The 12,679-nt window shown below is 36.5% G+C and overlaps 1 long non-coding RNA gene across 3 annotated transcripts; it reads left to right on the top strand.

Annotated features, from left to right (window-relative positions):
- Positions 1-6,970: 6,970 nt before the first annotated feature.
- LOC147475539 (uncharacterized) lies at positions 6,971-11,139 on the top strand. 3 transcript variants are annotated; one of them, XR_015209083.1, is made up of 4 exons: positions 6,971-7,233; positions 7,545-7,700; positions 7,858-9,393; positions 9,468-11,139. It is a non-coding gene; the product is annotated as an uncharacterized LOC147475539 (long non-coding RNA). The 3 variants fall into 3 exon arrangements; XR_015209082.1 differs by having other exon boundaries at positions 7,545-9,393; positions 9,468-10,498; positions 10,717-11,139; XR_015209081.1 differs by having other exon boundaries at positions 7,545-9,393.
- Positions 11,140-12,679: the final 1,540 nt, after the last annotated feature.

The following is a 12,679-nucleotide window of genomic DNA, read 5'->3' as shown; positions in this document are numbered from 1 at the left end:
ATGTCACCCTACAGGTTTGTCTTTGGAAAACCTTGTCATCTGCCAGTGGAACTAGAGCATCGTGCCCTGTGGGCAATAAAAACCTTTAATTACAATCTTGATGCGGCAGGTGAGAAGCGTAAGCTACAAATAAACGAACTCAAAAAAATTCGAAATGATGTGTATGATCTCTCTAAAGATTATAAAACCAACATGAAAAGAATTCATGACAAACATATTTTACGAAAATATTTCAAAATTGGTCAAAATGTTTTGCATTATAACTCAAAGGTTACATCTGTTTCTAGGTAAACTAAATATTCGATGGATTGGTCCTTACATGATCACTACAGTCACCCCACATGGGGCTACACCTTGAAGGATCATAAGGATAACAACACCTTCCAAGTTAATGGTCAGCGCCTAAAACACTATCATGAGTTACGGTCTACGGATGTAGAAGAAACCATTCTCGAAGATCCTATCTATGGGGATTAAATCCTTTGTTCTGTTATGTATTTTCAATCCTTTCATTCCCTTACATATGTTTCTATGGAATACATCAGAAAAGGTAACCAAACCACTCCACTTAGAGTGTATGGTTATAAGTGCCGGAGCCTTGAGTCCACGTATACTTGCATATTCCTTGTTCGCACTTTTTCTCACACTTTGAGTAGTGTACCTCTATGGAGAAAGTATACAATTTTCTTTTTATTTATTTTACACTATTTTTATTAAAAAATAGTTTTTCCTTGTTGTTTTTATAAAAGTTTTTGGTTTTTCCAGTGTTTATAATTGAAGATTCTCGATACAACAGTAATCATGTAATTTTTGTTTCAAAATGGGCAATGGATTCTACATAGGCCAATCCCTAGAAAAGCGCAATCTAGGGGTGGTTCGAGATCAGTTTTGTTTATTATGGGTCGCCTATATCACCGTGCTATTCGCACGGGTTAGGACATTCCGTGTTTTGCGCAGTAAATCTCCCAACTCGTATAACTAAAGCTATGTCTGTCTGGATTGGGTTCACTAGAATCGACATGAAAGTTGCCTAAGACAATCTGTTATGGTATGTTTTTATCACTACTTTTGTACGAGTCCTTTGTATATATCTCTACATAGTTTTCAAAAACTTGAGGATATAAAAATTTAAAATCTTACATCCCAGAGTAACCAAAATGATACTGGATAAATGTATGATTTTATCTTCTTACAAAAACCCTCTATCTTGTTAGAGATATCTTATAAAAAAAACAAGAACCAAAGAAAAAAAAAAACTCGACGAGGCGTTGAATTCTAAAATTAAACAAATGGTGTAACCCAAAGTGAAACCATGATATGTTCAATTCTATCATGCACTTCTCTATTATTGTCTCGAGAATCTAATGTTAAAAGACTCATTTTGTACAAATATTTCAAAAATTTCCCCCTTTTTTCTAAAAACTCTACAAAATTTCCAGTTGCCAAAAATTTCAAAACTTCTTCCCCTTATACAAACCTTTCAAAATGTCTAATAACAATTCTTCTCCACCGAGCAAGGCTAAATAGAGACGTGTACCCTCTGATTCTGAAGTTTTTGCGTCTCTTCCGATTGATATTAAACATGATATTTGGAAGAGAATTCACACCATCACACCTGGTGTAGGAAAAAGTTCCTACGCCCGCAGACGACGTGCAGTCAGGGAGAACTGGTGTTTGAGATGTCAAACACCAGACTGCCCTGGGCTTCAGCCGATAAGCAAGGGCTCATTATTTACAGTCTACATGTGTCTTACACCAAAACACAGAGCCTAGGTTCATAGAGTAATCAAACCATCTGGTTGGGATTGACTCGAGTCTTAGGGATCTGACTAAAAACGACCCACATTTTTACAGTTTTTCAAAATATAATCCAAAAAAATTAATTAATCTTTAATTTCACGTTTGTATATTCTTTCCACCCTCCGTTCCCTTTCCTCTCGTAACACTCTTTTTGATTCATTCTACTATTCGTGCACTTTGTATTTAAGTTGGCATACTCTATTCTTTTTAGAGCTCATTCGTGTATATAGCTTATGTCATCTTCACGCTTTGAGGCATTCATCTATCATCTTGTGTATCATACAACCTTAGATCAAAGCATGTAATATACCATTGGATAGGATTTTTTGCGCTGATCATTTAGACAGTTCGTTTGTCTGAATTGGACTGGTAACGAAGTGGGGATTTGCATTTTACGAGTTACGAGACAAAACGGGACCTTTTCGGTATTTCCACATTTCATATGGGCTTGGGGCAAAATTTCAAACCCTAAAAACCTAACAACCGACGGTTGTACACGGGTTTAAATTCCAACCATGCAACCGCCCTACATACCATATTCTTCACAAAACCCTACCTCACGAAATCAAACTCGACACGCGCCCGCGCTTACCCACCCCGTGCGCCTCCTTCTTCACCAAATTCAAAACAGTTCCTACTGCCACTAGCAAACCTTCACCCCACCTCATATCCACTTTCAATTTAACCAAAACATCCTCTCATGGCTGCCAATCGAAAGATTGTACCCGAAATGGATTTTTCAAATCTATTTGATTCGGGGGTTTTTGATGTTTTCTTTAAGGGACAGATCCATAGAAGAGGTTGGAGGCCACTCTTGCTAGAACCCACCACTCATTACTCTCCTTCTCTTGTTCAAGCTTTCTATCGCGGCTAAGTTCGCGATAACGAAGGCTTGGTTACCGTTTCGTTTGGGGGAGGCACGTATGTGTTGACTAGGTAGGCAGTTGGGTCGGTTTTGTAGGAACCGTTATGGTCGCAGTTTACAAACCGTGAAAACCATGCGCAGCGGAATAAAGGTTCTCACGATTTTGTTTAGAATTATACCTTTAGATTAGCTGTGATATCTCTGAGAATCCAAGATCTACGAAATCAGCAGCCGCTTAATCATCTGTTTCCTATCCTTAGAATGGATGTTGTGTGGGCAACAATCTTCCAGCCTCTTCTTTCTCGCTTGGCCTCTCTCACCCACAAAGTTGGAAACGAATTTGGATCTCACTTTTCTTGAGCAAAACCTTGGTATTTTGGCTAGAGAAAGAGGGTTTCTATTTATAGGCTACAACAGGGACCATGAGGAGAAATCAGGGTTAGGTCTCCTGACGGGCTTGGGCTTCCCATGTTTGCCCAGAACACACGGCCCAAGTCCGTCAACAAATGGCTTATTCCACTAAAGGCCATTGTTGAATTACCGCCCTAATCCCAAATTACATGTTACATTTATGGGCTCCATATTATATGCTCGTTGATCTCCCCGTGTTTAAGATATCGAATGCCCGTTGATTAAGTCAAGTTACTGACAACTACATTAATCAACTTTTTATGTCCCTGAGTAGTACCACTCAACCTCATTGTCATGTCGGATTAAATCCACCTGCATGGTTTACATGACAGTCCTTATGAGCTCCTCAAGGGGACATCATCAGCCCGACTTCCTGCTGGTCACGAATTCCTTCTATAATCAACAACACACCTTACATACAATGTCATTACCCAATCCACTGAGTTTGTTGATTCACAAAAGAATCTCATTCATTGATGATTTAAAGCAATGTACATTGCATGTAAGTGCCTGTTATTATATCTGGATTAAGAGGACAAACATCCATAATAACAGAGGTGTTTGTTCTCTTATATAGTCAGTATAAAGAGAAACAACCTCACTTGGTTCTGTTTAATACACACAAAGTGTACTAGTGTAATCCTGTAGTCAAGATAGACTAATACCAGATTATACTACAACCGTACCAATGGTTTGTCCAAATCCATCTAGGTTGTGAACGTTTACTTATAATTTATAAGGTACTGATTATATGATCTTCTGTGCGTCACCACACACTATATCATCTACAACATAAAGTATTAGATGCATGCATATAACTAATAACATATATAATATGCATAAGATTTGCCTATATGATCTTCTATTTTTTATTAGTATTATCTGTTATGTATGCCTGTCTTTTGTGGAATGTATAAGGATTTGTGGTATATGAATAGAAGGACATACAAATACATCATGCCTAAATGTTCTTATTTTCTACACTATGCTTTTTACAAATAAAATTCAAAAAAGCCAAAAGTTTCATATTAAAATAATTATGTTTTTACCTTTTAGTTAAACCATATATCCAACAACCCACACTCCAAACTTGTTTGGGGATGGTATATTTTCATAACGAAAAACAGAGTCTAGGTTACTGCTCCCCTTCCTACCCTTGTAACTAAGCTCATGCTTAGTTAGGGAGTAGCAGTTCTGAGTGACTTTGTGGTAGTAAAGTCTGCCACATTCACTCATGTCTATCTTCATTGCGTTTAGCATGACTGGTCCCCAGAGGTTGTACAAGAGATCGAGCACGGTCTCGACGATGACGAAGCTCCACCTCTACCTCCAGTAAACTACTTTGCTGCAGGAGCTCTGTCTTAGTTCATGCGTCCCTTGGATGCTTTGCGATTCATGCATGAGGGTCAGCGTCAACTACATCAATAGTTGAGTACAATTCAGCGAGAGCAGTCGTGACTTTCAGGCCAGCACTCTCCAGATGCTTCAGGAGCTATGAGATGAGATTGTTCCACAGGCTTTTACGCCTGAGAAAGCTCGATGAGAGGGAAGAGACAGGAGTAGCTCGAGTTCGTCTCGACGTCGTTAATTACCCTGCGCGGATTCTGACTAGGCAGCTCCCTAGTGTCCGCATAGATAGATATAATTGTTTTAGTTGTAGTACATGTCTTTACTTTATGCACTTCTAGTTTTTCTTAGTATTATTTGTTATGTATGTCTGTGTTTTATGGAATGTATAAGGATTTGTGGTATATGAGCTGAAGGACATACAAATACATCATGCCCAAATTTTTTTTATTTTCTACACTATGCATGTTTTTACAAATAAAGTTCAAAAAAGCCAAAAATTTCTTGTTAGAATAATTACGTTTTTACCTTTTAGTTAAACCATGTACATCTTGTTCTATATCCAGCAACCCACACTCCAAACTTGTTAGGAGGTGGTTTATTTTAATAACAAAAAATAGAGTCCATGTTACTACAATTTTTGCTCATGTTCTTATAGTAATTTCTGTCATTTTCTTCATACTTTGAGAATAAAACATATTTTTGTTTGGGGGTGGTATAGTAACATTCTGCAAAAACTAAGCATTTATTATATAATATTTCTTATATTAGATAGATTCTCTGACCTACTCCATTCATGTTCTCACCATAAATTAGAAAAATCCATTCTTGTCCAATGTTTCTTCAAAGGCCTTCTCCCAGAATGCAAAGTAACCATTGACATTATGAGTAATACTACACCATAACAGTTTTTTTGTGACAGGGGCTTTTCCCAATTTGTGACGCCAAAGTGCCGTCAGTATTTTTGTTTGGCGTCACAATAAATCTAAAAGTTAATTTGAAAACTTAGTGACGGCAAGGAGGCATCACTATAATAAAGAACCAGAGCACGTGTTTGGCAGGTGCGACAGGAAGAGGCGTCAAAATCCAATCTTTGAGATTTCTTCTCGACTCTTTTTCTTCTCAACACAGCGAAGAGAAACCCCTTCCCACTTTTCTCAATCTTCTTCTCCACTTTTCTCAATGAATTCGAATTCCACTCCATTTTCGGTTCATCTTCTCCAAATTTCGATGAAAATGAACTAAAAGAGGTAGTTTGTTCATCTCAAAATCTTCATCTTATGACAAAGGTACCATCTTTCCGATCTTTTAAGGTCAGTTTCTATAAAGATTAGTTTTTTTTTTCGTGATTTGGGTATTTTGGGTTTGCAATTCTTGATTTCGTTTTCTAGGGTTTATAATTTTCTTGGTGAATGAGTTTGTTTATAATAGATGGTTTCCAAGTTAGACTTACAGTGAACATGCCGCTATTTTACACGATTTCCCTTCCAGCAAGGTTTGACATGATCTAATAATGGAAGTCCTTGCACACACGTTCTTGTTTATCCATCAAAACATGAGTTCTACTATAGTTGGATTCCAGCACACAATTGGAGGATCTGCCACTAGAAGGGACAAGTGAGTGAGCTAAGGGGAAACAACAACAACAACAAAAGGTAATTCTTAGGGCATTAGATTACCAATATATATATATATATTTTAAATGATCAGTCTAGAGACACCTTATTCATTATTTCTGTTACCCCTAGTTGTAGGTGTATAAGTTTACGTTGCTTTATTACTGATGGCGCAGATTGCCTTAACACTTAATTAGTAAAGCTATCTGAGTGAGTTCTCGAGTGCGGATTTTTTTTTCTCTGTTTCCTCGTTCTGTATTTTTCATATGTTCTAATCACGCTTTTATATTTGATACCCAAGAACCTGAAATTAGTTTATCGCTTCTTTATATGGGGGCTAATCACGAGCATGTCAAGAGTTATGCACGTGTCTAATCTATGTGTTGTTGGTAGTGCTGAATTTTGGTCTACCTTTATAATGAAATTGTAAATTGTGCTTCAAAGTTGTGTCTAATCTTATGCCTTTGTAGATTGTACTTGAGATCGTGTTCACGGAAGTTTTACTGGTGGATCATAAGAATTTGTTCCTGTAACTTCTGAACTTTATCATTTTTAATATACTTGAGGGTGTCTTCTTGCACATGATCCATAGTCGATGATATTCATTAGCTCATACTCATAAATTTGGAGTTTTGAGCCATCATGAACAAAGGTGTTGCTTGAGGGATCATACCATGTCTTTGTTGATTGTGCTTGAAAGCATTCTCAAGGAGATAAGTTTTCTGTATACTTTCACTACACTATAACTGCATTTTTGTGATAGAGGCTTTTGAGGTTTTGTGATGGCAATTAGGCGTCAGTATTCGGTTTTTAGCGTCACAATAAATCAACAGGTTAATTTTTTAAGAAAATTTTAGAAAAAATTAGTGATGGCATATAGGCGTGAAAGGTATAAAGATTTTAGCTAATAAGAAATTGAAATCAGCGCACGTGTTCTGCACAAGCGTCAAACTCGAAAGACATCGGGTTTCTTCTCGATCTCAACTCTCCGAAAGAGTGAAACCCTCCACCCAATTCGCTTCAGATTCAAAAACGAGAACTGAGAACCCCACTCTCTCTCTACTCTCTTTGATCAAAACAAATCATCTAACTAGATCCTCTCATATCTTCAAACCCCATTTCTATCGCTATTGCCATTTCGATTGAATTTTAGTTTTTCCAGATCTGGATTCTGTGAAGTGTTTTGTCTAATATGTAAGTTTTTAATTTTCTTGTAATCTCTTCATTTGTCTGTCAAGTATATTCTAATTTCGAAATTAATTTTGCTGGCGCTTTAATCGTTGAGTATGGGTGCTCATACTAGATCATGATTTCCTTCGTTAGTAATCACATTACTTCAATTATTTTTATGTTAGATGATGTCCAAAATAACGAGATGTTGACAGTAAGTATAGTGAGAGAATGTTATAATTATTGGATAATTTTTCCAGTTTTGTTTTAGAAATAAGTTGTCTTTATCTTATTGCTGTGGGAAAATGCTTAGTTCGTTCTCTCATTCTGTGCAGTGTGAGCGAAGATGGAAGCTCTTTATATGGAAAATTAACAAAGGTCCGGATGTAGAAAAGAAGCAACAAATTACTGGAGAAACAATTGTTGCCATTCAAATAGTAGTAGAGGGAGCACCGGTACATCCACGAGTTTGTTGGCATTCTCATAAACAGGTAATGTCCTCGACTTGTGTTTTTTTAAGTTATAGTAATATTTTGATAGGATACTCTTTGCGTTATCGCAATTGGTGGAAGATATATTTATATAAGTGGTGTTCTTACTGTTAGTGAGTGTGTTAGTACTTAGTAACTTCTAATTGACCATTTACAGGAATATTTGGTTGTTGGGATCGGAAAATGTTTGTAGAAAATTGATACAATTACAATTTTGTATCTAATTTTGTACTCTATTAAGCTTTGTTGATGGTTTATTTTCTTAGATATGAATTTTGTTTGCCTGTTATCTAAATTTTTGAACATGGTGATTGAAATTTTGCAAATGTAGATTCAGAAATTTTTTCATTATCTTTATGATTTATGTTATACTAGATATGAAATTGATGATGGAATATATTGAAGGAAATGTTACTTGATGATGCTTTGATTTTATTTTTGATCTTTCTCTGAGTATTGTCAGTTTTTAGTTAATATACGTGTTTGTATTTCTAGACAACATATTGTTCAAATTAAGTGGAGCGTATAGTGTGTGATTGGAGTTGAAATCATTGTTGATTTTACCCTCACAAGATGATGAAATTTTAAACTTGAAAGCTGGAAGTCTGAATTTTTTGTATATCTTATTTTCCTAATCTTGAGGTATTTATAAGCATATTACAATTCTTTGGCAATATATAGCTAGTAGACAGGTGCAAAATGCGTAAAGGATAGATTAAGATTACAAGCCAAAAATGGAAATATAACTTAAAAGATTACACTCCCCTTCAAACTTGCCGGTCTCTAGTGGACAAGTTTCGAGCGCAAGCTGAAATCGATGCTTGTGAGGACCTTTAGCCAAAAGATTGATAGTCTGGTCAAGAAATGGGCTAAATTGAAGTCTGTGAGTGCCAAAAACACTCTAAATCGTAGTCAAGCTCGTTGTGCATGGTATGAGCATGGAAAACTGTATATATGGTCATGTAAGCGGTTACTGGTGCTAAGATTAGTACCACCTGGAGATCAGAGACGATATGCAACCGAGGCAGACTTAGAAGTAACACATGAGCAAGGGAACAATACTCTGATCAAACACTGGACCGATGCACAGTTGGTTGTTTCTTGGCTGTCTAAGAAATGAGATTAGAACCCCAAAACACACAAAGCCTGTAGTATATCATCTCGTGTACCCCCTGTAGTATAACATCTCGTGTGCCCAGTTCGTGTTTGAGAAGGCATGAAAGGACAATGGACTAGCAGTCGAACAAAAACCAGGCAAAAATTAAGGTTCCATTGGGATAGTTTAAGATGTACTGTTAACTACAGTGAGATGGTCAGTGCATAGAGCACTCATAAATTGAGCAACATGATACACATTGTCAAGCGGGCCAGTGGAAATACTGGAACACACCCCAACAAAGAGTAAAAGGGGGCCAATGTCCTTGATGTAAAAAATTCTTCCGAAAGAGGGGGGGCAATTGGTAAAACATAGATGGTGTGTTTTCTATTAGCACAATGTTGCCAACATAGAGCAGAAGAATCATAAGCTTGGAGTGGGTGTTGTATAGACTGACTGGGAAAGCGGTCCTCAGCTGGTGGCATTGCTATGGGAACTGTTGAAGACTTGTGACAAGTTTGGCTGAAAAATTTAGCGCTAATGCAAGTGGAATGGTTTGTGCAGATGCAATAACTGGATCGGATGATGACACAGCAGGTGATTACTAGTATTATTGTTGTGTCCTGATTACTAGTGTTTTATTGCTGATGGTAAGACTTATTACATGTCAGTTTGAACAAGCTCATACAAGTCCGTTGATTAAACACCTCACGCGACAGGTAGGCCCGAGGATCAACTGGGGTAGCAGAAACTGGTAAGTTATGGGGCAATTATTTATATGAATCTTTAAATATTAATTCATGGACTCATGTTTTTTTTTTGTAGTTGGGTATAGTAAATTAGTAATGCATAGACTTTGTGTGCATATGCTGAAATTGTTTATAGGGTATCATCATATGGTATTAGTGTTGTATATTGAAGTTAAGATGGTATTGAACTCTCTTTTGTATGTGTTTATTTTGTGATGAGTCTATGTGCCATTGATATTAAGGGACAAAGCTTTCAGTCCCCATGATATGGGAAGTGAAGTCGGTAGAACAAACTAATGAGGCAGTTAGATTGTGTTGACGTCCTTTAACCAACACATTATCACTAGTTCAAGCACTGAATTGAGATAACGTCCATGGTAGAAAGTGTTCATTACCATTGACTCTATGTCCTGCAATTAGCATGGTATAAGCTTAATTTTTTGTTGATTTAATATCTTGATGCAAAGGCCATAGCTAAGTAGGTCGCCATACATGCAAGAGTCATTAGTTTACTATATTATTTGTTACGTGAGTAGGTTTTTTGTTGTCGTGTACTATGGTAGAGACTAAGGACAGGTGGTGTATCACTCAAACTCCGAATATTTCTAATAAAAATTTAATTTAAAGGTCATATCCCATAGTCATGGCAAGTTGACATATATGCGGTTTGGAGTAGCTTTAAGCAAGGCGGTAGCTCCGTTCACCCCCTTTTGTACTGCAATATAATCAAATTTGAGAATTTTATAGTGTGGTAGTGGTGCTGGCACGTGGTGTCAATGTGTGCTGGTAGGTGGTGGTAGTGTGGTGTATGTGAGAGCGTGTGCAGGTGGTAGTGTGTGTGTGCAGGTGCTAGTATGGTGTGTGTGTGCAAGTGCTAGTGTGTGAGTGTGGTGTGGTGCTGTTTGTTGCGTGCTTGCCTGCTGCTGCTGTGTAAATTCTAATTTCCAGCTCAGGTAACTTCCCATTGAATACTTCATATATGATTAAAGAAGACTTACCTAGTTAATAGGGGTGTTATTGCTTAGTATGTCTTTATTACAATAAGAGAAAAAATAAAGAGTTAATACTTTTTTATGTATCACCACTTTGAAGTTGTGTTTTGTCTTTGCTCACAAGAGCTAATTATGGTGTTTGTTAGGTTTTGTTTTGAATGTTTGAAATTCTGTTGCAGGTGGGTTTAATGATTGGAAACTAATGAGGACATATGAGAATTGTAATCAGGACTTGAAAATCAGTTGGTTGGGTCTTACACTGTTACACATAAGTCAGCAATTGTTTATTTTACTTGTTGGGAAGTGTTGCTGGACTGCGTTATTCTCTGTTTTGAAATGTTCAACTCTCCATAATCCCAAGATAAGTAAAGCTAACTTGAAGAACTGCCTTACCATTGACTTCATCAGTTTTTGTTCTTACATATTGTGACATGGGATTGACACCTTTGGAAATTCAGATCTAGTGCTTAGGGGTGTCTATGGAATTGTAAAAAGTTGCAAGTAGAAATGTATAAGTTCAACAGGAAATAATTACTTTCCTTTAAGCTTTGCAACCTTCAATGTGTAGAGAAGGAACAACTTCAGCAATGTTTCATTGATAATCGGACTTGGTAGACTTTATAGCTTGTCTTGATCTTGAAGTGTTTTGAGGCAAGTACTCTTGACATTAGTATGATAGAGTAGTATGCTGATTTTCTAAAAGTTGGACCTCTTGTACTTTTATCTTTGTATTCTTGACGACAAAATAGGCCTACCCACGTGATGCTTTGTTTATATGTAGTACTCTTGACATCCGAAACCAAAGGTACCATATACATCTATATGTCTTGCTTTGTTTTGTATACCTTATTTCTTTCCTATGCCTCTAAGTAGGTCCTTATGTATGTATACTTTATACTTGTCAATTTTAAATTCTTTGCATGTCATAATGACCATCCTGGATTAATACAAAATATAGTGATGCCAAAATGCCGTCACAAAAAAAAATGACGCCAAACTGTGACACCATATTTGTGACGCCAAAATGGCGTCACTAAAATTATTTGTGACGCCATTTTGGCATCACAAAAATGCTATTTTGGTGTAGTATAATGGTAATTTTTTGGATAGAGGTGCAACTGAAGCCTTAACTTTTCTTGAAAACCAAACTGAAAAGAGTACTCATTGGGGAGACAAACAATTCCAGAACAGCCCAACCCAGTACATCTAAGGCTAGTGGTATTTTTGAGGTGAAATCAGATTCAGAAATAAAAACTTTAATCGAAATCCTCACAAGAAAGAGAGATGCCCTCACAACCAAACAAAAAGACCAAACTCTTTCTCCTGTCATGAACATAAATACCTCACCATACACTTTCTGTCTCAGCTTAAACCATATAGATACTAATTGTTCTTTGCCTACCAATATATCATCACGTCAACCATCAAATACATTCAGACAAGAACAAAGTACCTACAACAATTAGAACAAAACATTGGTACCATCCCACTTTAATCAGAACTACCAAAATCCACCAAAGAGAATTAGTTTCACCATCCACTAGTGTCCAATCAAACAAACCATTCCATTACATTTTGCATAGTAAATCACCTAACATAAACATAACTAAAGCTACAGTCTGACTGGATTGAGTTCAATAAAGAGCCGACACGAAAGTTGCCTGAGTTACCTGTTATGATTTGTTTCCAAAAGCTTAGCATTTAGAATCACAGGTTTTTTAGTACGAGTATCTTAAAATATTTCGCCATAGTTTTCAAAACTAGAGGATATAAAAATAAAAATTATACGCCCCAGAGTAACCAAAATGATACCGGACCAATGTATAATTTTATTTTCTTGTCAAAACCTCAATATGGTTAGAGATACCTTTAGATTGAGAAAAACATTAAAAAAAAAAAAAACCCCCACACACACATTTAATATGTCTGTATAGATAGTTGTTTACATACTTTACATTTCTAACTTTTAAGTGTAATCATAATCATGCATGCATGTTAGATTTTTTGCATTACAAAAATACAAAAATCCGAAAAGATTTAATTGTAGAATAATTATCTCTAGTATAATAAACTATATATTTCTCGATTTAAATCAAATAACCCACGCCCCAAACTTATTTGGGGGTGACATTTTCATCATGA

The sequence above is a fragment of the Coptis chinensis genome, chromosome 9 (genome assembly GCF_015680905.1).
Source record: "Coptis chinensis isolate HL-2020 chromosome 9, ASM1568090v1, whole genome shotgun sequence".
Lineage (NCBI taxonomy): Eukaryota > Viridiplantae > Streptophyta > Magnoliopsida > Ranunculales > Ranunculaceae > Coptis > Coptis chinensis.
Note: the sequence above shows the minus strand (reverse complement) of the source record. Positions and strands in the feature narration are given on the sequence as shown.